Here is a 27,023-nt window from a genome sequence, read left to right on the forward strand (position 1 = left end):
GGGGAGCTTCCATCCCCTGAGGCCTCTAGCCTGCTTGCCCTTTCTAAATTGTGTCCCAGCAAAATATTACTTCCTTGCAAGAACCACTAAAGCAACAAGGATTGTCAATTACAAAAGAGGATGAAATGACACTTGGTTACACTGTACCAGCCACAGTGTGTGGTCTGTAACATATTGAATTCTATGGGACCATGCTATCCTTTGGCAGATCATGGTTTCTCACCCTAATCTACCTCATAAGGTTGTACTAGCCTGAAAACAACCCTTTGTATACCAGCTGGAATGCCATTGTAAAAGGCATGGTATAAATAAATTAGGGATGAGCAGGATGTTCCACTAGTTTAACAGAGCTAGCAATAAATCCATTCTGATCTGCCAAAACTCCAGAATAGTTTGTGGAATTTGGAAAATTCAAAGACCACCACCATCACTTCAGCTGCATATGCAGTTCTCCCCGTTTGCAGCCACTGTTTGCAAGATTTTAGCTTTATTTATTTCCACCTAAGGAGCTCAAAGCAGCATGAGTACATTACCTCACATTATCCTCCCAACTTCCCTTTGAGGAGAATTATACTGAAAGACTGTCAGCTGCCCAGTGCCTGTCAACTTATTTTTCATGGAAAAAATATTTTCTACTGCAGAAAGTGAAATGTGAGAGCACACTTATGTGACAATTTGCAGGGAGGAGACAATTTATTCAGTGGTGTGTTAACTGGTTAGGTTTGGAGCTTATTCATCACAGCAAATTACCATTTGTGAAGCTTTGGGGGGGCGGATGGCAGGCCCCTTAAGTACCCTACCCAGCTCTGTTTATGCACTGAACAATAACACTCCTTCTGAAATATGATCATGTCATGAATTTCCAGAGTCTTAACTTACCTGTTTCACAACAACCCAACACCAGCAAATCCCATTGCTTGCTGCTAGAGTGAACCATTGTGAAGGGTAATTTTCCCAGCTTACACAAAACACAATTCTGTTTGGAAGCACATTCATGTGAATGAGACATATTCAAGAACATAAGAGCGCTGCTGGGTTAAACCAGAGTCCTATCTGGTAAGGTATTCTGCTCTCACAGTGGCCAACCAGATGCCTATGACTGTCAGGATGTGGGTACAATAATGGTCTTATTCATGGCCTATGATTTATCTGTATGCCTTGGAACCTTATTATGGGTTTTCACCCCACAACTACTGAACTATTAAAGGATGAAATATTTTTATCCCTCATCTACTTTTCAAACTATCAGCTCTTCATGTGCTTCTTCCCAACTGATCTAATAACACACACACACCCTAAATATTAAATATATAAAACCATTTCCTTTTAGATAGTGCATGTTCAATATCAGAGAGTGAGCTGTTCACCTTATTTGATTTCTGTAGATCAGCAGTGGGGACACTGTGGCCTCCAGGTGTTCCTGGACTGTCACCCCTCAGTCCTGATGTTTGCCCATTCAGACTGGGGCTGATGGCAGTTGGAGTTCTACAGCACCCAGAAAGTCACAGGTTCACCATTCCTGCTATAGATGCATAAGAAAGGGGTGCCAATTTGACACTGAGAAGTGGAGATACTTTGCTGCTGCTCTCTATATAGGTCCACGAGGTGGGGCTGAGAAGTTTGGGTGGGTCTGGGGAAACAGCCTAAAACAAAAAAAAATCACTTGAGATATATATCTTTTTTTTTTTAATGGTCACGGTAAAGAGAGATGGGGAAAGGCTTGTTCCTCATTTATACAGAAAAAGAGTAAAAAAGATGAAAATCCCAGGCAGCACTTGTATTTTGTGGTGTTATTTTTTCCCCTGGTTGCCTAGCAACCTTACTATACGATCAAGCTTGAAGATATCACACACCCAAATATTTTCTTCCTATTTTAAAACAACCTTTTATTAAGAAACAATAGGCATGCCCTAGATTATGTTTTCATATATTATAAACTTGCCATGTTCCTATAAGTTGAATGAGCCCAATACCCTAACCTTTTTCACTACAGAGTATCATTACAGATACGAAGTTAAAAGGGAAGGGTTTCAAGATAACCTTCCTGTTTCTTTCCATTTGTTCCAAACTGCAAAGGAAGAGATTTTACTATGCAATGCATGAAACCAAACAAGAAGTTAATGGGCGGTGTGGGGGAGGGAACTGTTTGCTACGCCATTAATAATTTCAAGATTTCTTCCTACTTTTCTTTCCTCTCCGCAGCATATATTAAAGAGAAACCTTATATTCTTCCAAGTCGTTTCTGCCTTCATCCATCCAAAAACTTCAACTTGGATGTCTAATGAAATAATGATATATTCAGTATCTCCAGTCCTCTTTTTTAATAGGCTTCTGTTAAAAAAAAAAAAAGTTAGATCAGCTCCTTTCCTTCTCATTCCAGATAAGCCTCAGAAGCATTATTTCCCATGAGGGGCAGCATCTGGTTGCTGTATATTGTTTTTCAAGTAAACACTCAAGCCCTCTATCCAGACTGCTGCTAGGTGACCATGCTCAAGCTGCATTCAAAGAGGCCAGGCAATTTTATTAGCCTTCAGTTCCTTTTTGTTCATGAGACACAAAACATAGCACCAAGCCACCTTAAAAAAAAAGAAAAAGCAGTGTGACTTGTTCAGAAGTATGGACCATGGGGAGCTGCCTTGCAGTGAATCAGGCCATTGGTCCATCAGCTCAGTATTGACTCTAGTGACTATCAGAGGCTTTTCCAGGTTTCCCAGCCTTTCCTGGAGATGCAGGAACTCTCCACATAGAAAGCAGATGCTCCCCATCTGAGCCCTCCTTCAAGTGATAGATTTTGATCACCTGAATCACATATACCCTCCTCCTTGCCCCATTGTGCCACCACTCCATTCTGCCCTGCAAGCTCTTTTTAAAATGCACACTGTGTGAATAAAAACAAGCAATTCCTTGCTCTATGCAGTTGCTTATCAACACGTCTTTGGAAACTGATTTTGGACTTTTGCCAACTGTAAATTGAACCATGCCACAGTGGAGTGTATGTACGTATGTATGTATATTCTGTTGAAAGGAGTTGCAGAACCTGCTTCTGTTCTATGTCTCCATATCAGGATACTTAGAGCTCTGAACCCCAGCCCTCAAAACAAAACCTCTGGGATAGGATTGTAGCACACAGGCAGATTTTTGTCTGTTCAAAACATAAAGCAAAATCAGGCCTCTTGAATCGAAATTGTATGTTTTGAGGTTAAGATCCCCACACACACTCCCATTGGGTTGACCTACTGTGGATTTTGTTTTGTTATTGCAACTGTTCACACAAAGGAGTGGGAAAGGGAAAGAACTTGGAAAATGTAAATGGTTCAGAGTAAGAGCAAAATGGAGCTTAAGATGATTTATTATCGAGGAAGATCCCTGATCTCTTGCTAGGTATGTGCTTGTCATGGTCTTATCACACCACTGTGGGTTTATGAGGAACTGTCAAAGTTCAAAAGCCATTCTGTATGTCAACACATTCAAGATTGTTTTCAAAGTAGAGGATAAAGGATCCATAACTATATGATACTGAGCCCTTGGTTCTCAGCAAGAATGAATAAGGCTTCACATCAGAGAGGAATCTAAGGGGGTGGCTGATGAACCAGCAGGGCTGGTAGAATCAGAGGGAATAGACTCAGGTCCTGCTACCAGGGAAAGATCTGGCTGCCGCCACCCCTAGAAGTACACACTTAGAAGCACTGTCTTCTCACTTTTCACCATCATGAAGGCTGGTCCTGCCCTGCTCTTTTAAAAGTGGAGTGGGGGGTGCATGTCAAGTACTGGGACATTGTCTTAGGTGCTTCTTCGTCATGTATCTTGGAACTCTGTTGTAGACTTACAAATCTTGTACTCTGGGCTAATGCTTAGTTCATTTGCTGATCTCATGAATTAAGCTTTTGGGTTTCCTCAAGCAGAGAGCCTGAGTGCTGTTTTCAAGAGTGGGAACCAGGACAATCTGTTCAGTAGCACATTTAGAGGCAGAAAAGGTATTATGAGGATGCAGAAGCGAGCATTCAGGCAGGAAGTGCTGCAAGTCCAAAAGCAGCATCAGCACTCTACCCAAATCCAAGCTTTGTCCACCAACGTTCCCCTTGGCCACTTTCTAACCAGGTAAGAAAGTGGTTCAAACCACCTGGCTTGAGTACATGGATATGATTTATATTCCTGATACATTTGTTCGTATTGCATTAGCACGCACTATCAAGGGCCCAGCTAGAAAGAATGTCATTTTGCAGAACGGCAGACCTGCAATATTGTTAATGATAGCCTGTTTAGAGCTTTCAAGGCCAATTAACTTGTTAGTTCTGACAGATGTGAACAGCGGATTAGCACTGAAAGCTAAACAGCTGTTCAACACGTCATTAATGCTAACCATGCACTTTGTAGATAGCTAAAATAGACAATAGGTTCAAACATCCGCAGATCCTGACATCCTCAGATCATCATACCTCTATGGTAAGGGTTTTAAGTTTGGAAATATTTTTCTCCATAATATAATGCATTTTTATGTTATTGCCACTAATATATGAATTTCAATGCACACTTTACCGCAGCATATGCATGTTTGCACACGCTAGTTTTGGTGAAGTGTGAATATTGAAAGCTGCCTATGCTTTGGTTCACTTATTTCATAAAGTGTGGATTATTTAGGTTTGGCTTTAAACATGAATTGAATCTATTTCTCCCCATCCTTATGTGTATGTAATTTTTAAGTATGGCTCTTTAGCATTTCTCATGACAAAAGTACTGTCACTGTGCTAGTTTGTTTCCAATATTTCCCGAAAGCACCTGATTCTTTTGGCCTGTCTCTGTCACACTGCCATTATGTGACACTGCTTTGTGTGTCATGATTTCCAAGTTCTATTCATGGCACTTTCTTTCATAGCCCATATGGTTTTGCAGTCTTCCAAGGATATTCTTCTACAGCAGGAAAATGTGAGATCAAAACTAGTCTGTAGTCCTTCATCTCCTGTGAGGATTCCCATGGAAAGAATAAGCAGAAGTAAATGAGAACATCTGAAGGTGAGAAATTTACGCACGTGTGTGTGCTTGATGGCCATTGCAGATAGAGATGACCCATCACCTATAATTTTAATCATATGGAGCCAATTGGTACACTCAAGTTTAGGGTGGGCTAACTTTTATACACATTAAGGGAATCCCATCTACTAAGTCCTAACATGTTTACTTAAATGTAAGTCCTACTGGCTTTCTCATACATTTCAAGTCAGTGTACTAAGATTTTTCTCCATTAATTTTCTCCATTTCTTTTATATTTATAAAGAATTCAGCTTTATTCAATTCAATGGCACATTCACATCTATAGCAAGTACAGTAATACCTCTGCGAACGTCCACCTTGTCTACCATCCATTCCAATGAACGTCCGCGGCAAACCCGGAAGTACCAGAACAGGTTACTTCCGGGTTTGCCACTCGCACATGTGCAGAAGCGCAAACTGCTCCATGCATGTGCACAGACGTGGCACTTTGTCCTGCGTTCTTTTCGGCTAGAGGCCAGGGCTCTGGAACGGATCCCAGCCGCAAAACAAGGTACAATTGTAGATACATTGTGGCTCATGATGTTAGAAGTACTGCTCCTATACTTCTGCTCCTATAGGCAATACGCCTGACATGGAAATCTGTCCTTATAAACCTACATTAAATTATCCCATTGCTGTGGATGTTTCCTGCCTTGGGGATGATGATAAGTTAGTTCAGTAAGAAGGAAAAACTGTAGCTTCTTTCCTGTTCCTGTTTGCAAGCACAAGCTGCACTTGAAACATGCTGCATCCTGTCTTTCTGCTAGTGCCTTACATTTTGAAACAAACTTCCCCATTGTTCAACGTTTTGGCCTTTGAATTATGTTCCCTAGAAGAAAAGTCTGACTGTGGTCATCGAGATGGAAAATAAGTATAAGGATTAGCCATTATGAAAAGTAGTGAAAGCATTATTTTATACAACTCAAGTGAATAAAACCACAGGAAGACCATGAAAGGAGAGAGAGAGAGAGAGAGAGAGAGAGAGAGAGAGAGAGAGAGAGAGAGAGGAGCTTAAGAAGCTTCTTTGTTGTCCAGGCTGTGATGCAGAAGACTAGAGCCATACATGAGCTATTATTTCCTAGTGAAAGGGAGAGGTGTGTGCTCAGGTTTATACAGCAAAACTGGGGCCACAGGTAGGGTAGTGCTTCTGCTGTTGGCCACTGCCAGGGAATAAGTACTTCCCCAAACCTCCAATGCATGTATGGAATTGCCAGTTTGAACCTTAGCCATCATTTCTTCTATTGGAGGTGTTCTAGGTAGGGTGAGTGCCAATTATTATGCAACCAGAACAGTACCACCAGTGCACAAGAGGGGAAACCTAAGGTTTGCAGCAGTAGAAAACATTTCTAATGGGGCAAATAAAACCACCCCACCTCTCAAAACAGCTGAGAGAAGACTGAACAGCCTCAATGACCATAGAATACTAATGTCTCTGGAGCAGGGACAGAAAACTGGTGGAGGTGGAATTGAGAAAAGTCTGCAGCTGGCTGAAACTATGACCAAGAGAATTCCACATATCAACATTTGGTTTCAGGTTCCACTTCTGTATATCCTCTATACCAGGGATAGCCAACGTGATGCTCTCCAAATGCCATTGGACTACAGCTCCCAGTATCCTTGACAATGTATCAACAATTTTTCCTGTGGCTGATGGGAGTTCGGAGTGCAACAACATCTGGACGATACCACATTGTTTACACCTGTTCTATCCTCTAAGCCATGGCTTTCTGGGTTCTAGGGAATCCAGAGGCTGCTTTGAAGTTTTTCAGAACTCCACAAATAGATGATCAGGAATGGTGGACAAGTTCTCCTAGAACATTCCCATAATTCATTGAAATTTGTGAGGATTGCATAGCAGACATGAAGGGCAGTTTCAAGGCAGAGAAGTCAATAGAGTTTCATATACGGCAATAAAAAAAGATTGAAAAGCTGGTGGTAAGTCAGCCTGGGAGGATTTGCCAGCTAGATGCAGCTATGGGTTCAAAGGCACAAGGGGGATTAGACCATTATCAGGGCTAAAGCTACAAAGCAAAGCAGGATCCTTCACATATCAGATCTAATGTGGATGCTGTTGGAGACTTGTGTGTCTGTTGTTGTTGTGTAAATCTTGGCTAATCTGCGTAAGAAGGAAAGTAGGAGAAAGATGGCGAAAGAGAAGAAAGCTGCTTGGTTGTTTTTAAATTGAAGTGGGTCTCATGGTTGGAGAGATTGGACCACAGTTATATCTGTCTGAAAGGCAATTGGAGTATTCCCATAAATCAACATCTTCATGTTCCAGATTGATCCATCTGAATAAATAAGCACAATTCCCATATTTAAAATAACATATTAAAGTTACCATTGCAGCCATAATTTAATGAATATCCATTGGTGTAAATCCAATATTTCATGACTCTTAAAATGCCCCAAGAGTGTTCCCTAAAAGGAAACTTAAGCCTCAACCCTATACAGACTTATCTAAGAGCAAGCCTGTTTGGACACAATGGGGCTTAAGGATTGCCCTTTAAAACATACCAGGAAGGTAAAGGCAAGGGTAAAGAAACCAATCCACATTCTGTCATATGAATACCCAGTTAGACTTTGAAATATTTGCTCTTTCCTTCCACTCTTCATTCCTCTTCTATGAACATTACTTTTCTATCAGCTGAAATGATGGCCACATTATATGTTTAGCTCCTTCCTGATTCTTTGGCAACTTTGCAATTGGTCTCATTTAGAAAAGACTAATGAACTCAGAATTGACAGTCTGCAGACTGAGATCATCTCAGTACTAACTAGTAAATGCTGCAGCAAGGGAGGTGAGGTTATATTGTGAACAGTTGTCATGGCAACCTGATGTGTTAGTGAGTAAAACATGCTGGGTGCATATTGTTATAAACCTGGAGAACTTCAAAGCTGCTGCCTCACTGCAAAATCTTGTTGCCAAGGCAATGCAACAGAAGGCTAGACCTGACTGAAACGAATACCACAGATGGCTTGTGACAGTACCATCTAGCCGGCTGGAAAGAGAAGTGTTAAAAGAAGTAGTAATCAAAAGAGAGCAATAACAGGAATGGGAGGAGGAAATGAGGTGGGATTTTTTATCAAGAGAGAAAAGAAAGCAGAGACTAGGCAGATATTAGGTGATGTAAACCCTTTAAGGAAAATGTGTAATGTTCCTCATTCGTCTGAAATGTGGTAACTTTTGAAACTGGAAAGATGATATTGGTATTGAAAGGAGCTCTATGGATCCTGTTGGAAGAAATATGTCATACTGTGTGCTAACTATAAACACATTCTGCAAGCTTTAATGGGTTCAGTCTGTAGATCAATCAGTAGAGAAAAGCAATATAGTTTTAATTAGCAAGGGATGACATTAAACTGAAAGTTGTGATGCAGTCCTATAATATCTAATGAGAAGTAAGACCCATTTACTTCAGTGGGGCTTGCTTCCAGGTAAACATGGATTGCAGCATTAGAAAACACAGCAAGCCTGGATCTCTAGGTCTGAAACTGCTGATTTCACAAGTTTTCCTGGATAAAGCGATGGGACAAAAATACTACCCCTTGGACCCCTGACTAGAACTCATGGGATGAACAGAAAAAGAAATCATGGAACAAATAAAGCAAAACTGATCTCTAAGACCCGTTGATGGAGATTGTGGTGAAAGCCAAGAATGTGACTAGATTCTGCAAAGAAATAACCAAAGTAATGGAAGATAAGAGAATCCCAGCTTGGTAGACAAGGTGCTCAGGATTCATATAACCAGGTTCACAGTGGCAGTGGGTATGTCCGTTAGTAATCTGTGCAGTTAAATGTTTTTCCTCCTCATACTGGTCAGTTTTACAGAGAAGGGACCCTTGCCTGCCTCACCAAGGTTTATGATTACATAAAGAGTAACTTTTACACTGTATTCAAATGATTTGATGAATCAAGAGTCGAAGGTTTGTTGCTAACAATAATCGGTAGTCATTAATAATAATAATAATAGGACTCTTGTAGGCTGTTGCTATTTTGGGGTGGGATTCAATCATGTACCAGCAAATTAAGGTTGCGCAGTTATAGTTGATTGGGAGGTCTTGTGAAACAAATCCACTCCCTCAAGATATTGGTCTTTCTGCAGTTATGAAACTGATAGGGAAATGCACTGGAAAGTGTAGGGTAACACTTGCTCTGATGCAAGGCTATCTAGCCTTCCTGCAAAACAAAACAAAACAAAACAAAACACCAGAGTGACTAGGCTCATTAGGCAGCCCACATCATCTAATCTCCCTGCAAACGCATCAAGATGAATGCTCAATAAACCGCTCCCCTGAAAGCACCCAGAGAATACAACTCAACTCAACATGGAAGTACACCATGCCTCCTATGTTACAGAGGCAAAAAATCCACAGCAAGTGTTGCTTTATAGTAGGGCGTGAGGTAATTTCTTCTTGGAAGACAAACCTTATTGATTGAAGTGAAATCCAGCAAGATAAACAAAAATGGTATTTCTTTATAAATACAGTATGTAGACAGACAGAGAATTATTCTCTCAGTAATTGTCTACATGTATATTTATAAATATACTTAGATTAGCAGATTGTGTGCAAATACTTAAGCATATTTAAGGAGAAAGATAATCTAAATACTTGCCAATTTGGAATTTATGTTTAGAATAATCTAGAACTTCATTTTGCAGTCTGCCACCTGAACTTAATATGTAGAAGTATACACCAGTGCTTTCAATGTGCTGAGTTCCCAAGGAAGCAGCTTAGAGCTGTATTCCAGGGCATGTTTACAAATGATACTAGAAATGCTTTTTGAATTTCATGCTTATGTAATCTGAATGTAAATCTCATAATGGCTCAAATAGTAAATTATTTTAAACTTCTCTTCCATTTTCTATCCAACATTGCTCACATATTTACACAGGTGCCGTGAACCCCTCACCTCCAAACCATGCTACTTACCTTGTTGCAAACTCCTGGAAGAGCATTTTCCCAACCTGGAATAGCTAATCACCTCCATCCTCAAATTATGGTGAGGCCAGAACTGGCCAGAGGATCCAGATGACCTATTCCTTGAACAGTTTATTCCCACCCTCCCACTATGTAGCTGGCAAAAATTAAGAGTGATTTAGTCTATCTTTTTAGGGTGCTTCCAGATGGTGCATAAAATCGCTAACAGACCATTTAGCTAGCATACTTCTTGTACATGGCAACAGGTTTTTTTTAATAAAAAAACTTATCGGATTGTCCGTGGAATGGGTAAATCCAAATTAAATGTGGTGTGGGGAAATACTGGTTGTCATTTTTATGCTGCCAACATTGTGAAGACACTGTGAAAAACTTGCATGCCTGAGCAGCGTGTTTCCCTCAATAAACTCATGACTGGAAGTACCCTTAAAGAATCATATTGTGTGTAAGAGAGACAAATGTAGCCTCCAAAGAATTCACCCTTTTCTTTGCAAACATATAGAAAACAAAAGTGTTTAAATTGAACTTTAACACTTCCCCTGCGAAGTCACTGAAATAGCATGAATTTGACTACCCAGCCTGCAACCTTTCACACTGGAACAGTATTTGTTATCACCTCCTTCACCCCACTTAAAGTTGTAATGTACTCCCTCTCCAAAAAGACAAAAATGGGTCCCTGGGTGAAGGACTGCATAAAACACACCCTAAACTTTGGGTGTTTCCTTCCTTCTGCATCATAAGCTATCGCTCATATGATAACACCTGGATATTTTCACTGTTGAACTGATATGAACTCCCTGCTAAGCTTCTGTGAGGCTGGAGTTTATAAATAATGGATTCGAAAAGATCTGTTTTGCTCTTATTACATTTATGTAATCTGAATCCAGGATTAGCATTGTCTTGTCTTTTCATATACTTTCAAATTGATTTGATTCCTTCCCCCTCTCCCCTAAAAAATAGTTGTTGCTTGGCTCATGCTATTAGAAGAACAGGATGTTCTTTCTTGCCCCGAGGGGACCAGCAGGAAATGAGAACTAGGTTTTCTGGCATGATATGAGCTGTAATACTATTGGGACAATATTAGTACTACATAAGAGGAAGATGTTTGCTTGATTATTTTTGTAATCCTGGAGTTTTAATCCCAAGAATGTGAGCCTGGTTTCATTTCTGCTGCGATGGGAAAATGATGGTTGCAATCTTTCTAGAGTATATTGAACTCAGGGAGGTAAAGGTACCCCTGACCATTAGTTCCAGTCACAGACGACTCTAGGGTTGCACACTCATGTCACTCTATAGGCTGAGGGAGCCAGCATTTGTCCGCACACAGCTTCCGGGTGATGTGGCCAGCATGACTAAGCCGCTTCTGGTGAACCAGAGCAGTGCACGGAAACGCCATTTACCTTCCCGCAAGAGTGGTACCTATTTATCTACTTGCACTTTGACATGCTTTCGAACTGCTAGGTTGGCAGGAGCAAGGACTGAACAACGGGAGCTCACCCCGCCGTGGGGATTCAAACCGCCAACCTTCTGATCGGCAAGCCATAGGCTCTGTGGTTTAGACCACAGCGCCACCCACGTCCCTCAGGGAGGTTTACTTCTAAATAGGCATGTTCAGGACCACACAATAGGAGCCTTACTTTCATTTCTATTCTATTGCAGGGAACTATTCAAATTGTCGCTTAGTTAGAAACTACTTATAACAGGTGTGGGGAACATTTGGCTTTCCAGATGTTGCTGAAATACAACTCGCATCATCCCTGGCCATTGGCAATGCTTGCTAGGGCTGATGGTAGCTGTAGTTCAGCAACTTATGATGGACCACCGATTCCCCCCACTCCTTACAAGTTTCAAACAAGATAGCAGATTATTTTTCTTGCTCAGTAAAAGATGGTTGGAGGAGCTTTAAAATACAGAGAATCATACTTAGAGTAGCCAATGGGAACATTTTGGTCTGTTTTCCATCGAGTGGCAATTACCGCATACACTGATTGACCCTGTTTACAGTCATCTGCACAGGAAGTTTTACTTTTTAATGCATGGGAAAAGCCTGCTACATACAATTTTTGAATGGCTTGTATAAGGTCACTTAACCACTGCCCTTTACTCATTGCACTAAGTTTATTGATGCTGCTTTGGAGTAAGTGCCAGGACAGCAATTCTATACCTACTTACTAGGGACTAATGTGTTTTGGATGTCGTGGGACTCACCTCTGAGCAAACAGCATGGGATTGTGCTGTAAAGGGCAGCAGCAGTTGTGAACAAGTCAACACACTGGACTGGAGGGTATAGAACTGCATGGCTCAAGCCCAGACCAGGAAACTATTGCAGGTTTACTATATATGAAACGAGTGCAGCTATTTGTGTGTCTCCAAAAGATTTTGTTCTACATACAGTCTTAGTGCGTTATTGCATGTCCAAATTCTTTTCAGCTCAAGACGACTCCAGGGTGAGTTTTAGACTCTAGACATTCGGTAGTCATAGAGTGGTGTCCAAACTATTTTCAAAGAGGGCCAGATTTGATAAAGTGAAGGGCCATGGGGCCAGCCAAAGTTGTTGACCTTTTTTAGGATTTTACCCCGAAGTTGTTGAGCTTTTCTAAGGGTTGCAGTTGTTGAGCTTCTTTTAGGATTGAAGTTCTTGAGGTTTTTTTCAGGATTTTACCCCAGGAAATAAACTGCCACAGCGACTGGATTACCGACCAGCAGGCCAGATTAGGCCCCCGAAATGGACTTTGGACATGCCTGCAAACATATGATCCCTGGAGGATGAAGTTCTTACAGATTTCCTGGTAGGCTTCATGAGAAAAGTTCCTCTAATAACCATTAACACAATAACATTTGTACAGTGGTACCTTGGGTTAAAAGGGACGCGGGTGGCGCTGTGGGTTAAACCACAGAGCCTAGGACTTGCCGATCAGAAGGTCGGCAGTTCGAATCCCCGCGACAGAGTGAGCTCCTGTTGCTCGGTCCCTGCTCCTGCCAACCTAGCACGTTTGAAAGCACGTCAAAGTGCAAGTACAGTGGTACCTCAGGTTAAATACGCTTCAGGTTACAGACTCTGCTAACCCAGAAATAGTACCTCAGGTTAAGAACTTTGCTTCAGGATGAGAACAGAAATCCTGCTCCAGCGGCGCAGCAGCAGCAGCAGGAGGCCCCATTAGCTAAAGTGGTGCTTCAGGTTAAGAACAGTTTCAGGTTAAGAACGGACCTCCAGAACGAATTAAGTACTTAACCCGAGGTACCACTGTAGATAAATAGTTACCGCTCCGGTGGGAAGGTAAATGGCATTTCCGTGTGCTGCTCTAGTTCGCCAGAAGCGGCTTAGTCATGTTGGTCACATGACCCAGAAGCTGTACCCTGGCTCCCTCGGCCAATAAAGCGAGATGAGCGCCGCAACCCCAGAGTCTGTCACAACTGGACCTAATGGTCAGGGGTCCCTTTACCTTTAGTTAAGTACTTAACCTGTAACCTGTAACCTGAAGTGTATGTAACCTGAGGTACCACTGTATAGCTCAACTAATGCCAACATTAATGTTGGTTGGAATGTATAAACACCAATCCTCACCATTATTTATTGATCTCACAATCTACATCAGGGTGTCTAATGTCTGGTCCTCTAAATGTTGTTGAACTCTAACTCCTGTCATTTCCAGCTAGCATTACCTATGGTTAGGGTTGATGGGAGTTGTAGTCTTCTCCTATTGCTCTTTCAAAGGTTTCCTCTTCTCCTGTTGGTTTTTATATATGCCTATGCATATTTCTCCAGTCCCTCACAGAATCATGAAAGAGACATCAGCAGACAAGCTGCCAGGTACTGCAATCCGGCCCCAGAATGAAAATCTGCTTAGTAAGTAGCTATATTATGTTTTTGTGCGCATTGCAGGGATTTGCAAGTGCAACCCCATTTTCAGACATACTGACTTCATTACATTATCCAAGAATCAACCCCAAACATGCATGCCTCAGGTCCAGGCTCACGCTTACATGAAGTAAATACAAATCTGGGGCGATGGAATGATTGGGAGATGAGCAAGTGACTAGGATTGTATCTGTTTTCTCTTACTTTGCTCACTTCCCAAATGCATGCTTATTCCAGAAAATCCCACCGTCCGTGTTTTGGGCTAAATCTGAAATGTTTTGTGATATGAAGAGTTAATCTTAAAGCCTTAGAAAGTAATCATACAGAGTTGTTGGGAAGCTATAAAGCCATTACGCAAGGATGAGGAAGCGGGAGAGAAGAGACCTTATCTACAACTACTTACTTGAGTTGAGAAGCTGAATCTTGATCTGGCTAATAGATAATGCAGCAAATTGTGAAAGCCTGGAGCTATTATCTGATAGTTTTTTAGCAACCTGATGTTCCTTAGGAACATATAGCCATTAGCCACAACATGTATCATTCTCGGAAAGTTCTTGGGATCATTTGCACGAAGAACACATTTTACAACATTGCAATCTGGCAGGTTTCCCTATCTCTTGACGCTGAAATGGCTTTAAAAGAGAACAGAAAATTAAGGAGTAAAGTGAGGGCATAATGCTCTTGATTTTTTTGGTGGTGGGAGGGAAGGAACTTGTGCCAGGAAACACTGCGGTAATTTTTATTGATATTGAACAAGTTAGAGTGATTTGTTGGGTATATATGTTCTCTAGTCTACAGCTGTGTGGAGACATATCAAGTTAGCAATCTATTAAACTGATAGCACAAATCATGTTCTGATTACTTTTTTATAAGAAAGAGAATGATGCAGATCTGTCTAGCTTTCTGTGATGTGTACAAATAGTTACCCAGCTTATTAGCATGAGGCAATAGTGTGTCAGTCTTCTCTTTAGAAATGTCAGGAGTAATTGCACAAACAATGTGCCATGAATTTTACAGCACATATTAAGTACATGGACATGCAACCAAATCCTGTGCATGTTAATTGGAAGCCACCAAAAGGATTTGCCAAAAGATAGTGCATAGGAACTCCACACGACGTATGTGGTGCTTAAAAGGCCTTTGGTCCATTCCACAGCCCACTGATGTGCAGCATTTTACACCAACACAGCCACTGACTGAGGAACAAAAGACTCATCTTCAAATGTGTTGGTAGCCAGAAGTGCTTTTTACCAGATTTGACTCATTCACCAAGTGTGGCCTTATCAGAAGCAGGCAGGTCTTGCCTCTGTGATGCATGCTTTAGCCACACCCAGATGAAACTACTGCAATGTGCTGTACGCACTTGTCATTATAGTTGGTTTGGAAACTACAGTTTGTGCAGAGCACAGCAACTGAAATGTTTGTGAGAGCAAGATGCTCATGCTGCATCTAACCTACACTTGTTACATTGGCTGCCTGTTAGTTTCCATGAGTCTAAGGTACTGGTGTTGACCTTTGAAGCATAAATTGATCTTAATGGGATTTACTTCTAAGTAGGCATATGTAGGTTTGCCAAGTTAGCCACTCTGTTATGTGAAATAAATGCAGAACAAGAGGGTGTAATAGTTCTTTTGGATTAATTAACACAGATTGTAAATTATCCTGTGCATAGTGTAATAAAGTGATTTGATAACTACTCCTTCTAATGATCATGTGAACTGGTGCTAAGTGGGCTTAAATAGTACCAGATCACTCTATGAGTTACTTCTGAAACTAGAACTAAGCTTTCAAAATCACTTTGATGTTTAGTTTTAAGATTAGCATGCAATATTTACTGTATATATAAATAACATTTTTCTTTATACAGATTCCTACATATTTAGCATATTTAACACCTTTGTGATCTACACCTCCCATTTCCTGCTGTCATTAATAGAAAAACATGTTTCACACTTCTTAATTGGAGCAGCATCCTACTCCCTCTTTATTATCAGCTACAGATATTTGAGGTTCTCTGATTAATAGACGCTAACAGAAATCTTTTTTTAAAAATGATATTTATTAGAAATTTCAAAAATTACAGAGAAAGAAAAAAGAAGAAAACAACAAGAAAAAATTTAACAAAACATACATAAAAAAGAGAAAAAAACATAAAAGCCAATACAACAATAACAATAAAAACACACATCCAACATTCCATATCTTTATCTTTCATTTACTTGTTTCATCGACCTCCTCACACCTCCCTTTTTGTATTCTAGTTTAGTTATTTATTTCAGCAAATTCTTTCCATCTTTCTCAATATTTATTGAATAATTTGTCTTAACAGTCTAACCTATTAACTCAGCAAATCCTTTCCATCTTTCACTATATTCTGTCATTCAGTTTACTTAATTTATTTTAACCTTGTCTTACCATAAAATACCTTAAAGCTTAAAACTTAATATTTGTTTGTACATAATTCCTTATATCATTTCTACTAAAGCCAAATATTTTCATTCCAACATTTTTCCTAATACTCATTAATTTTACACTAATTCCCAAAATAAAATTTTATTAATTTTCTTCCAATCTTCCTCCAGCGTCTCTTCTTCCTGGTCTCGGGTTATGTCAATCCTTACTGTCCATTCCATCTAGTCCATCAACCTGGTAATCTTATGTCCGAGGCTCTTAAGTCTTTTCCATGTCCCTTCTGCAGATCTTCTTCTTGTTTGTACTTGCACTTTACCTTGTCTTTTGTTGATCTCTTTCTTAATTTCTTTCCTTTCTCATTGAAGAGTAGGTCTCGGGGATATTCCAACTCGAAAATGTCTCCGTCTCTTCTCAGCAGATCGGCCCATTCCCCACAGTCAACAGTGTAGTCCAAAAAATATTTAAAGGCATGTTTCAAAGCACCTCCAAACTTAAGGGCCCCCACAACTCCAGACTCCCCCTGGCCCATTCCAAATTCAGCCTTCAACAACAACAGCTTATGCTCCTGTAGGGCCTCGGGCCTCTCCATTAGTATTACTTGAGGTTCAACAGCCGTCTCCTCCATTATCTTCTGCGTTTGCACTTGCTCTATCAAAATAGGTTCCTGGGTTGGCTCCTGGATGGTTTCTGTATAAATATTCACTGTTTGTCCAAAGTTTTTGACTGCAACAGTCATCAAATCCATCTTCTCATGCATCTGCTCCAACAAAGCGCTTGTCTTGCAAAAGGCAAGCACCAAAACTTCTTCCAAACACATTTTTATTCAAGGTCACAGTCTGGTCCCACGATCCTAATCTCCACAGCTGTAAGGTCCCCAGATCGACTCCAGCAACAATTTAACAAGCTCCCTCTAGAGGAGACAATTTCTATTTGTATCCATCTTTTGAAAGCAGGTCCAACCAAAGAAAATTAGTTTCATTTTTTGGATTTTTTGTTTCTTTTAAATGCAAAAGGCAACATTGGAATCAATTTGTTTCTCTTCTTAACTATCTGTCAAAAAATGTTCCATTCACAGTCAATGAACTTCACTAAAAATCTCTGTCTCTGACACCCCGTTCCCAGGTTTGAGACAGTGGAAATTATCTTTCTTTACTCTCTCTCCTGCAGGCTTGAACAGTCAAAATTCCCCCTCTTTACTCCTGCTTCCAAGAGGGGTTTAGATGGTTAAAACAGGAGGAATTTTAAACCTTTATGTACAACTTTCCAGACTTTAGCTTGCACAGTTTTTGCTTCAGGCTATTTACAAAAGCGGAAGGCGGACTTCCTATTTAGAACCTTCCCGCTTGAGTGCCAAATTAAAATGTTTCTAAGCCCAATTTTCCGTTCTACTCACGGGTACTTGTTTAGAGTCCAATTGTCCACAGGAAAAAGTCAGCGCTCTCCGGCAACGGCTGTGCGGCTTCACTCCGTAAAAATAGCGGTCTATTCAAAACACCGCGCCGCTCACCCCACGTCGCTTCGGATCCCCGAAAAAGGGGTTTCCTTGCGTGTAGGGGGGGCGCTCCTGGTGTCAGCCGAATGCCACGTTCCCAGGCTTCCTCCGCCTGGGATTTTTAAAGGGTCTCCGCCTTTGCCGCGGCGGCAAGACCCAATTTTTCCGGAGCGGGTTCCTCTGGATCAGAGGAATTCCGCCATTGCCGATGGCGCTAACCCGGAAGTCGCTAACAGAAATCTTATGGTTGAGTTCGGTGGGGCTAAGCTTGATTTTTTCCCCCTCCCCATTATTATTATTATTTCTTCTTCTGTTCATGATTTTCAGGAAAATATTGCAGATAACACTGGTATTCATAAGTTAATGTCTAAATTACGTGTCTTTCTTAGCCTCCTTAAAAATACTATTAAATACAACATATAATTAAATGTAATATTTCCCAGAACTGCTTCACAGTATCTCTACTTATATATTAATAATAATAATAATAATAATAATAATAATAATAATAATAATATTTAATTTATTACTTATACCGCACCCATCTGGCTGGGTTTCCTCAGCCACTCTGGGGAAACCCAGCTACAATGCACATTTAACTAGCAGTTACAACATGTATTCACACAGAATATGAAACTGTTGCATGAAGCAGATTTTAAAGTTTATTGCTATACAACTAGGGTTGTAATCTGGTGTGCATTTAATGGAGGTAGCACATAGCTATCATGGCTGGTGCATGTCTAATCTTCTTTTAAAGTAATCCGAGTTGGTAGCCATTACTATATCCCATGACAGCAAATCTCACAGGTTAACTCTACTGTGTGAAGAAGTACTTTCTTTTGTCTTAGAGGCTGCTGCTGGGCCAGCTTGAGACTTCATGGCCTCCATGACAACCAGTCTCTCTCAAATGGTCATCAGCCCAACACATCAGGCAGGACACATTCTTGATGTAACCCTTGTCCCAAATGAGATGAAAGATGGGCTAAGAATAGGGAGAAAGCACTCCCTTGTTATCGTCAGAGCGTTATCTGCTTGTTCTGACATACGTCTGAGGAAAACCTTTTTGTGGGTCAACATGCCCATCTGGGTGAATTTTTACATTTTAAAGGAAATGTCTGGGTTTCTTGGGGGCCCTCAGGCAGCCCGGGCTAAGGCTGCTCTGCACACTGCGGCTGCTGCCAGTCCAAGCTAGGGAAAGAGGCGCGCCCACGCACTTGTTTCCCTGGCTCAGGCTGGCAGTGGCTCCCACTGTCTTCTTTTTTCCTCTTCAAGATATGGCTACCCTACTACCCTGCATAGGGTTGTTCTTACCCTGCAGGAGCAAATTCAGAGTTTGGGGGTTATTCTGGATTCAGCTCAGTCACTGGAGGCTCAGGTAGCCTCACTGGCTAGAAGTGCCTTTTACCAAACATAATATGGCCGTTTCTGGACTGGGAAAGCCTGGCCACAGTAGTTCATGCATTCATTACATCAATCCTGGATTCCTGCAATGTGCTGCATGTGGGACTTCCCTTGTGCTTGATCCAGAAACCGCAGTTAGTTCAGAATGCTGCAGCATGACTGTTGACAGGAGATGTTGCCGGCATAAAACACCTGTGCTCAGAGATCTGCACTGGTTACCAATTAGCTGCAGGGCCAAGTCCAAGTTGTTACTACTAGTAAAGTATATAAACTTGGGACCTGTCTACCTGTGAGAGCACCTTACCCCTATATGCCCACTTGACTGTTTCGATTTGCAGAACTGGTACTGTTACGTGTGCCATATAATACCTGTTCCACATTGTAAGAACCCAGTCTTTTAGTACAGCAGCATCTAGACTTCAGAACTTCCTGCCTATAGAGATGAGGCAGACACCTTCACTGTACTCTTTCAGTGCCTAAGAACATTTTTTGTTTAATCAGTCTTACCCAGATATTTAGAACGCTGATGCACGTTTGTTTTTAGTTTATTGTGTTAAATGTTTTAAATTTTTGTTAATTCTTCTTATTTATAATTTTATTGTTTTATATTTTTGTAAACTGTTTTGAGGCTTTTTTTTAACAATCAAGCAATGTATATTTTTTTTGAAATATTTTTTTCTGACAGTATTCAGTATTGAGGTTGCATCATAGATTTAGAATAACTGAATTGTAGAGTTGGAAGGGACCATGAGGGTCATCTAGTCCAACCCCCTGCAATGCAGGAATCTTTTGCCCAATGTGGGGCAGTTTTTCCCCCCCAATCCCTTTTCAGATGACGCCTAACAGGCAATTTGTGTGTGTGTTTACAGTTGCCACACATTGTCAACATTTTCAGTAAGCTATCCAATGTAACACCAAAGTCTCTTACTCCCCCATTAACATATATGTGAAATTAAGATTTGTTGCCCCAATAAGCATCACTTTGCACTTGCTTACATTGAATTGCATTTGCCATTTTAATGCCCATTACACAATTTCAAGATCTTTTTGGAGCTCCTCAGAATCTTTTTTTGTTTTAACCCCCCCAAGCGATTTGGGATCATTAGCTGCTAACTCCTTATGAACAAGCTAAAAATCACAGGCTCAGACACCAATCCTTGGGGGACTCCACTTCCTACAACAACCCTCCATTGGGAGTAATGTCCATTTCTACTCTCTCCACTTTAGAAACTTTAGAAACATGGAAGTTTGTCCATCGTTTTGCTAAAGATCAGGTTGCATTCCCACCCCCCTCAGTTTGAACTTTATATACAATTTTGCCAGTACAATTTTTAAAATAAGCTTTCCTGTACCCTAGATGGCAGGAAACAGTTGGGGAAGAATCAATAAGCTTTGAGAGAGAGGGAATGCTTTTTGCTTCTGCCAGCGCCTAGTGGCAATATAGAGCCTCTCTAGGAAGTAACATACTTTCCTGTCCTTTTAGCTTTAGAGCCGCTGCAGTGTGTGTGTTGTGACTCTCTCTCTATGCAGCATTGCACGATTTAACACTCCTACAAAAGGAAAAGGCATACGCACAAGAAAACCAGGGACACTATCTGGTAAGCAATCTTCTATTATTTTATAACATATTTAAGTTGTGGTATGGAAAGCCGAAGGAATACTCAGCCACGCTTGGTATCTATTCTGCTGCATGCTTTTTATGTAAGGGTTGCAGACTTGGATGATGATCTGATGGTCTGACTGCAAGAGACACCTCCCCTTTCCCTGCCCTCAGAGTGCTTTTGTACAGTAAATTAACATAAACTTTCATGCAAGAAGGGAAGTAATTAGGATTGCATTTTCTCTCTTTAATGACAGAAATATGGAACCTCTTCCTTCCATATTGAAGATCCAACTACAGCAAATATCAGATGACATATTGCCATAATGGAGCTGGCAAAATCCTCATATCCTCAAGCACTACAAGACTACTTTTGAATCTAAAAGCATATCATGGTGATGAAATAATCCCGGAGAGTAAGGAGAGCCATGGATAGTTGAAATCTGCAGTCTTGGATCTTGCAAGCATTATTAAGGCTCTCGCTCTCTCTTTTTTTAAAGAGCCATATTGGTTGATAGAAGAACCTTCCAGTTAGGTAAAAATATTTATTATGTGGGGGAAGGGGGGAGAGGAAGGGAATACTGAACATATGTAGTAGGAGGTGTGGGTGTGTCTGGCTGAGTGAGGTGAGTGGGAGCTTGAGAGAGAAATGGAAAGCATGTTAAGTGTGTGCATACTAGAAGGGCTGGAAATCAGAGCTAAAATATGTGTCTGTAAAAAGGGCTGTCATGGATTTAATTTTGAGGAGAGAAAATCTGTAATTCCAGGCATATTGAATTGCAATTAAAACCCACTGAAATCACTGGATTTTGCTCTTGAGTAAACCTGAGGATTGGGCTGTGAGCAGCAAGGAGTGAGATCTCTTTTAAGGTGGCACTCTTTCCCATGCTTACTTTAAAGTAAGCCGTATTGAACACAGTGGGACTTTTGAGCACACATGCATAGGGTCGGGTTGTCATGGAGGAAACAGGTGTCTGCGGGCATAGGAGAGAGTCTGAAATGAAGGAAGGTACGAGTTTGAAAGGAGTGGCCAATCTATTTCAGAAACACAGGAGACGAGAATATATACTGAAGCGGACTGATTCTCAAACCCCATACCAAAGCAGTCCTATTGAAGTCAGTTTGTAGCAGCTAGTTAGGGATTGCAGCCTATCTGGTTCTGGAATGTGAATTTAAAGGAATGCGGGAAGCAAGGCTAAAGTTACACGTTGTCTTTGCAGCAACATAATCGGGGAGATAAACTGGAATTTGTAATGCAATGTAGAGAATGGAAGAGTTGTGTGGAGAACGTGAAGGGAATATGGAGTAGCAGAACGCAACTGAGATGAGAGGTGACTGCAAAACGAAAGGGGAAAAGGAATCGAGCGAGTCCCGAGGGGCTGCAGGGACCTGTAAAAAAAGGGTTTAGAAATGATCTCGCTTATTCTCAAATTATTCCGTCCTGCCCTGTAACTTTGCACTGAACTGCGCAGTTGGGGGGCTTATTTACCCCCAGGCGTGGTATTTGCAGACGTGCTAACAGACACACACGCGAAGGCGCGCGCCGCAGCCTGGATAGGATAGGGAGCACAACGCGGAGGGAAACATCCAAAGCTGCTTGCGAGAGCCCGCCGTTGTTGTTTTTATAGGTTTTATAGGTTTAAATATATAGTAAAAATACAAAAACAAATCAAGGCGGCTGCGTGAGGGACTTGGGCTGCGTGCGCCACGTGTGGACGGTGTTCCTAATACAGGCAATCGTTTATGTGAGCGTGCAGATCCTGGTCTTCGAAGGTAGACACGCGACAAGAAAAAAAACCCTGTCACGTGTGGAAACCGACCACCAGCCCCCGCTCTTCTCCCTCTTGGGTGCATATGAGGGGCGGGAGGCAGATCCAATATTTCTGCGTGGAGAAAGAGGGCAGGGAGTGGGGCTTCACGTTCTGGAGACGAAGGCGACCTACCCGGGCGTGCGAGAGGAGAGGCGGTGGCAGCGGCGGCATTGATGACGGGCGGTTGGCCGGGCCCTTGCTCGCCAACAAGCCCGCCCCTCGGGCCTGGCCACTGTGGAGCCTCCGCCCCTCAGGCGTCGCCCGCAGCCGCTGCGAGGTAACAACAAACCGCCCCCTTTGGCCGGTTCCCCTCCGGCTGCGGAGCGACGAAGTTACCCCCTCCCCTCTCCTCGCGCCTGCCTGCCGCATAGCAACCCTGAAGCTCCGGCGGCAGCGGCGGCCCACCTGATCTCCTCCCCCTCCTCCCCGCTATTACGAGGGGCGTCGAGGGGGGAGGTGGGGAGGATTCAAACTTGGACGAACGTTGGCGGCGCCCCTCGGCTTAGGGGAGGGCAGGCGCGGGAGAATCAATGAGGGCAAGAGAGGGGCGCTGCCAGATAGTGTGCCGTTAACTCCGCCAGCGGGGGGGAGGAGCCCGCGCGACCCTTCCTGCCAGATAGTGAGGCGGCTACGCCCCGCCCCTCCTCTTTCGTCACTCCGGCCAGGCCCGCCCCGCCTTCCTCCGCCGTAGGAGGTGCTGCTGCTCCTGCGAGCCAGCCAGAGCAGCCGAGGCGGCAAGAGGGAAACACAAAGGCGCGGGCGCTGCTGAGGTAAGCTGGCTCCTCGCACCCTTCTCCTCCGTGGGGTGCACTGGGTGGTATCCTGAGCGCTGGGAGTCCGGGAGAGGCGGCTGGTTGTTCATTTACTTTAGCCCTCATACGTTTCTCGCTCAGGGGTGGGAGATTCAAAGTGTCCCTGTTGCTCTTGAGGGGATTTCTCTCTCCTTCCTCCCTCGCGCACACTTTCTTTTTGGAGGGAAGGTGTTCTGGGGGGGATTTTTTACGTCTCCCGCCGCCAGTTCCGCCCACATCCTGAGCCATGTTTAATTCAAAGAGAGTCCAGCCTCACCCCCATCCCCCCACCCCGATTCATGATACGAGATATCACTCCGTTTATTGTTTTGGGGCACCGTGTAGGGGGTGGGGCGCCACCAATGAACCTTCCGTGGAAGGAGGGCCTTTTGCTCATCCTAACTTCGGAGTTACTTATACTGTACCTACATCTGAGCACTAGGTGTATAACACCGCCTCACAAAGTGAATTTGTGAATACTCACGTTCACCTTGTTTTTGGCTGCGGGGAGGGGGGAGTTGAGTGTCATCTAGATCTGAGAGCTCATTCAGACCGGGGGAGGGGTTGAAACTTCAAAAGTTCTTTTAAGCCATTTAGATTTGGGGGCCATGCTGACACTTTTTGTTTCATTGGGGTGAACAACGCTGAATGGGCTAATGAGGCTTGGGCTCACCTTTGTGAGTTGTAGCCAAATGGTTTGCTGCATCCAGAATGGCTGCCCTGCTTACTTGCAGCTTGTGCAAACTAGTCAGTTTCCTAAGTGTTCTGTCCTCCAGCTAATTGCCATTGCATCCTTCACTTTGTGTGCGGTCCAGTTCCACTGATACTCTGCCAGTTGATCATCTGTGTTTTCTGTGGCTCCCCACTGAGGTGTGTTTTCCACCATCTCCCAAAGACTGTCTTTGGTATCTTGCACTGACACATACTAGGTGTTCATACTGCTGTTGCTTGTAAACATGGAGCAGATTGCTTGTGCTGTTTGTCTTTTAGAAGTGTACACTGCTATTAATGTTGTTATATTTTTGGAGAGCACCCTTTCGTGGATATTGGCAGTGCAGATAGGATATTCCTCAACTGTCTGTGCCTATATCTGCCACAAATTATTCTATTTACTTTGTTCTGTATTTGGTGGCTTGTTTCTTTGGATGAAATTTCATAAGAGGACTTGTAGGTAGAGAGAAGAATAGGTTTCTATGACCATTCAGAATTATCTGGCTTTCCTTTTATTGGTACTGTAGCTCTGTTCCAAATACATCGTAGTTAGCCGAATTGGTAACCTCCAGGTATGCCAACCTTGGTGATATGGGCTTCATTGTTATTATGATTTGATGAGTGAAGTGATATTAGACAAAAGTGAGTGAAACTTTTTGATTTCTTTCCTTTGTGGTCCTTTATTAATAAAAATCCAAAACTTAAAACTCTATAGGCCTGCACAGTCTATAACTCCCAAGTCAAACACAGTTTATTAGCCATGCATTGTGATCTGCCAAATACTTGAAAACCCAACCATTTTTAAAATAATGCTAGGCATATAGCAAAAAAAAAAAAGTTTCTAAAATTTCAGGGGGTTTTCATACATAGGAGATCAGCATTTGGCTTGATAGGTCATTCATTGCAGGTGCTTGCTCTACACTACAGTAATTGAGCTGCTTTTGATAAGGCACATGGTAAGAACTGTTATGGAGTTGCCATACGTTCTCTTTTTCATGGTAGAGTCATCATAGCGATCCATAGTTAAAAATAGAAGTCGGCAAGTGTGTCCTCTTTTTTGCTCTTCAAAATATAGTAACCCTAATACTGTATTTTCTTGTGTGTGTGCGTACTCCTGGGAATTTTCTGCTCGAGTGCATGAATATGGGCATGCACTATGGCTATTGTGTTTTAGGAAGCTGCATGTTAATTTAGGATGTATCATTATAGGTCATTGTTGACTTGTAAATATAACCACAGTGAAAGTAATTTGTATGCAGAAATATACAGATATTTTATCCATGATGCTTAAACCTGTGGGGGAGATCATTTTGCATAGAAGGGTAGAACATTAAAGTGCTTCACTGATAAAGTTCTGCTTTTTGTTTTCCCTTTCTAGTTTCATGACAGGTTGAAGTGCAGTTATCTGTATTGGGAGTTCCACAGAGCTAAAAGAAACACACATTCCCTTCTCCTTGCAGTTATTCAGTGCCTTCTTTGCTTGGTGGTCTCCTCTTGTTGGCATACTTAGTGAATCTGTTTCTGCTCTCTTTACTAGGCCTTACAGTACAGTGGTACCTTGGTTTAAGAACAGTTTAGTCTATGAACAACTTGGGTTAAGAACGCTGCAAACCCAGAAGTAGGTGTTTTGGTTTGTGAACTTTGCCTTGGAAGCAGAACATGTTCGGCTTCCCGTTGAGTGTGTTCCATTTGTAAATTGAGTCCCCCCGCTGCTAATTAGAGGCTTCCTGTTGTGTCTGTTGGCTGTTGAGTCCCGAGCACCCACGCAACACAGAGGTGATATTTTGTTTTTGCTATATATTTTTTGTGGGTTTTTTTTTTACTGTGATTTGCTCTTTGTTTTATGGGATTGACTTGTGACTGTGGCTTGTGATTTCGTTTTTGTGACTTGTTTTTGTGTCTGTGTAGAACCCAGTTCAGCTACTGGTTGATTGTGTAACTGCAGAAATGGATAAAAGCCCCCCATCCAAACAATGACTATCAGTGCACGTAAGAAAAAAAATAATTATAATTTTTATCATCTATAATACGTTCTTATTTATTTTATAGTACAGTAGAATAGTACATTGATTATTGCCTTCATTTTAGGGATCAATGATCTCGTTAGATAGTAAAATTCCTGTTAAATTGCTGTTTTAGGGGTTGTTTTTCATCGTCTGGAACGGATTAATCCATTTTCCATTACTTTCTATGGGAAAGCACGCATTGGTTTAAGAATGCTTTGGTTTAAGAATGGACTTCCAGAACAGATTAAGTTCGTAAACTGAGGTACCACTGTACTGGGAGTGGGAGAAAGTACAGGGCAACATAATTTTGTTGCTACCCAATTGATGCTGCTGCGAATCTGTTGCATCCAGGATTCAAAGGCAGAAATGAAAGTGATGATGCTTTTGTATTTGACTGAATTACAAAACAAGCAGTGCACTTAGGGCTTGATGTTAGACAGGTACTTTCAAATGTTGCAGGGTACAGAACACCTTCAGGTATTTGGCCAAGGAATACATTGTGGGATTCTCACAAGCATATGCCTCATGCAACAGAGTGGCAAGGCCTTTGCACAACACAGCCTCCAGCTTTTGTTATTTGTTGCCTACTTCAGATTCCTTCGCCTTCTGCATCATGTTTAAGAAGTTGGTCTATATTTGGAAATTCTCACACCAGTAAGAGCAACTGACATGTGAAAGGGTAGAAGCTTGTTTCAATCTGGACAAACTTCAATTTTTTGAAGTCTGTGATAAATATAGTGACAAATATGAAGAAACAAAATCTGAATTTTTCTCATCTCTTTTTATGGAAATGAGTGTTTTATGTCTGCTTGACACTGCAGAGAAAACACAATAATTTTCAGTATAAAGAACAATTTGTTTTACTATAATGTTTTTGCTTCCTGTTGTTATTATTTGTTGCCTGGTCCTTATAAACTGGCACGACTAAGGAGATGCTAGGTTCCTTACAATTCAGTAGTTTTTAGCTCCATGTT

General features: G+C 41.9%; 1 protein-coding gene across 22 annotated transcripts in view; it reads left to right on the forward strand.

Annotated features, from left to right (window-relative positions):
- Positions 1–20,469: 20,469 nt before the first annotated feature.
- ADD3 (adducin 3) overlaps positions 20,470–27,023 on the forward strand; it is a 97,069-nt gene continuing 90,515 nt past the window's right edge. For 4 of the 22 annotated variants that reach the window (XM_083616560.1, XM_083616575.1, XM_083616585.1 and 1 more), the window contains exons 1-2: positions 25,586–25,661; positions 25,952–26,032. The gene's annotated coding sequence lies outside the window, so the exon portion shown is untranslated. Of the gene's footprint in view, positions 20,729–20,987; positions 22,062–22,496; positions 23,312–25,585; positions 25,662–25,951; positions 26,033–27,023 lie in introns of those variants that run through there. The other 18 variants (XM_083616577.1, XM_083616589.1, XM_083616574.1 and 15 more) reach the window with 14 other exon arrangements.

The sequence above is a fragment of the Podarcis filfolensis genome (assembly GCF_964270895.1).
Source record: "Podarcis filfolensis genome assembly, chromosome: 5".
NCBI lineage: Eukaryota > Metazoa > Chordata > Lepidosauria > Squamata > Lacertidae > Podarcis > Podarcis filfolensis.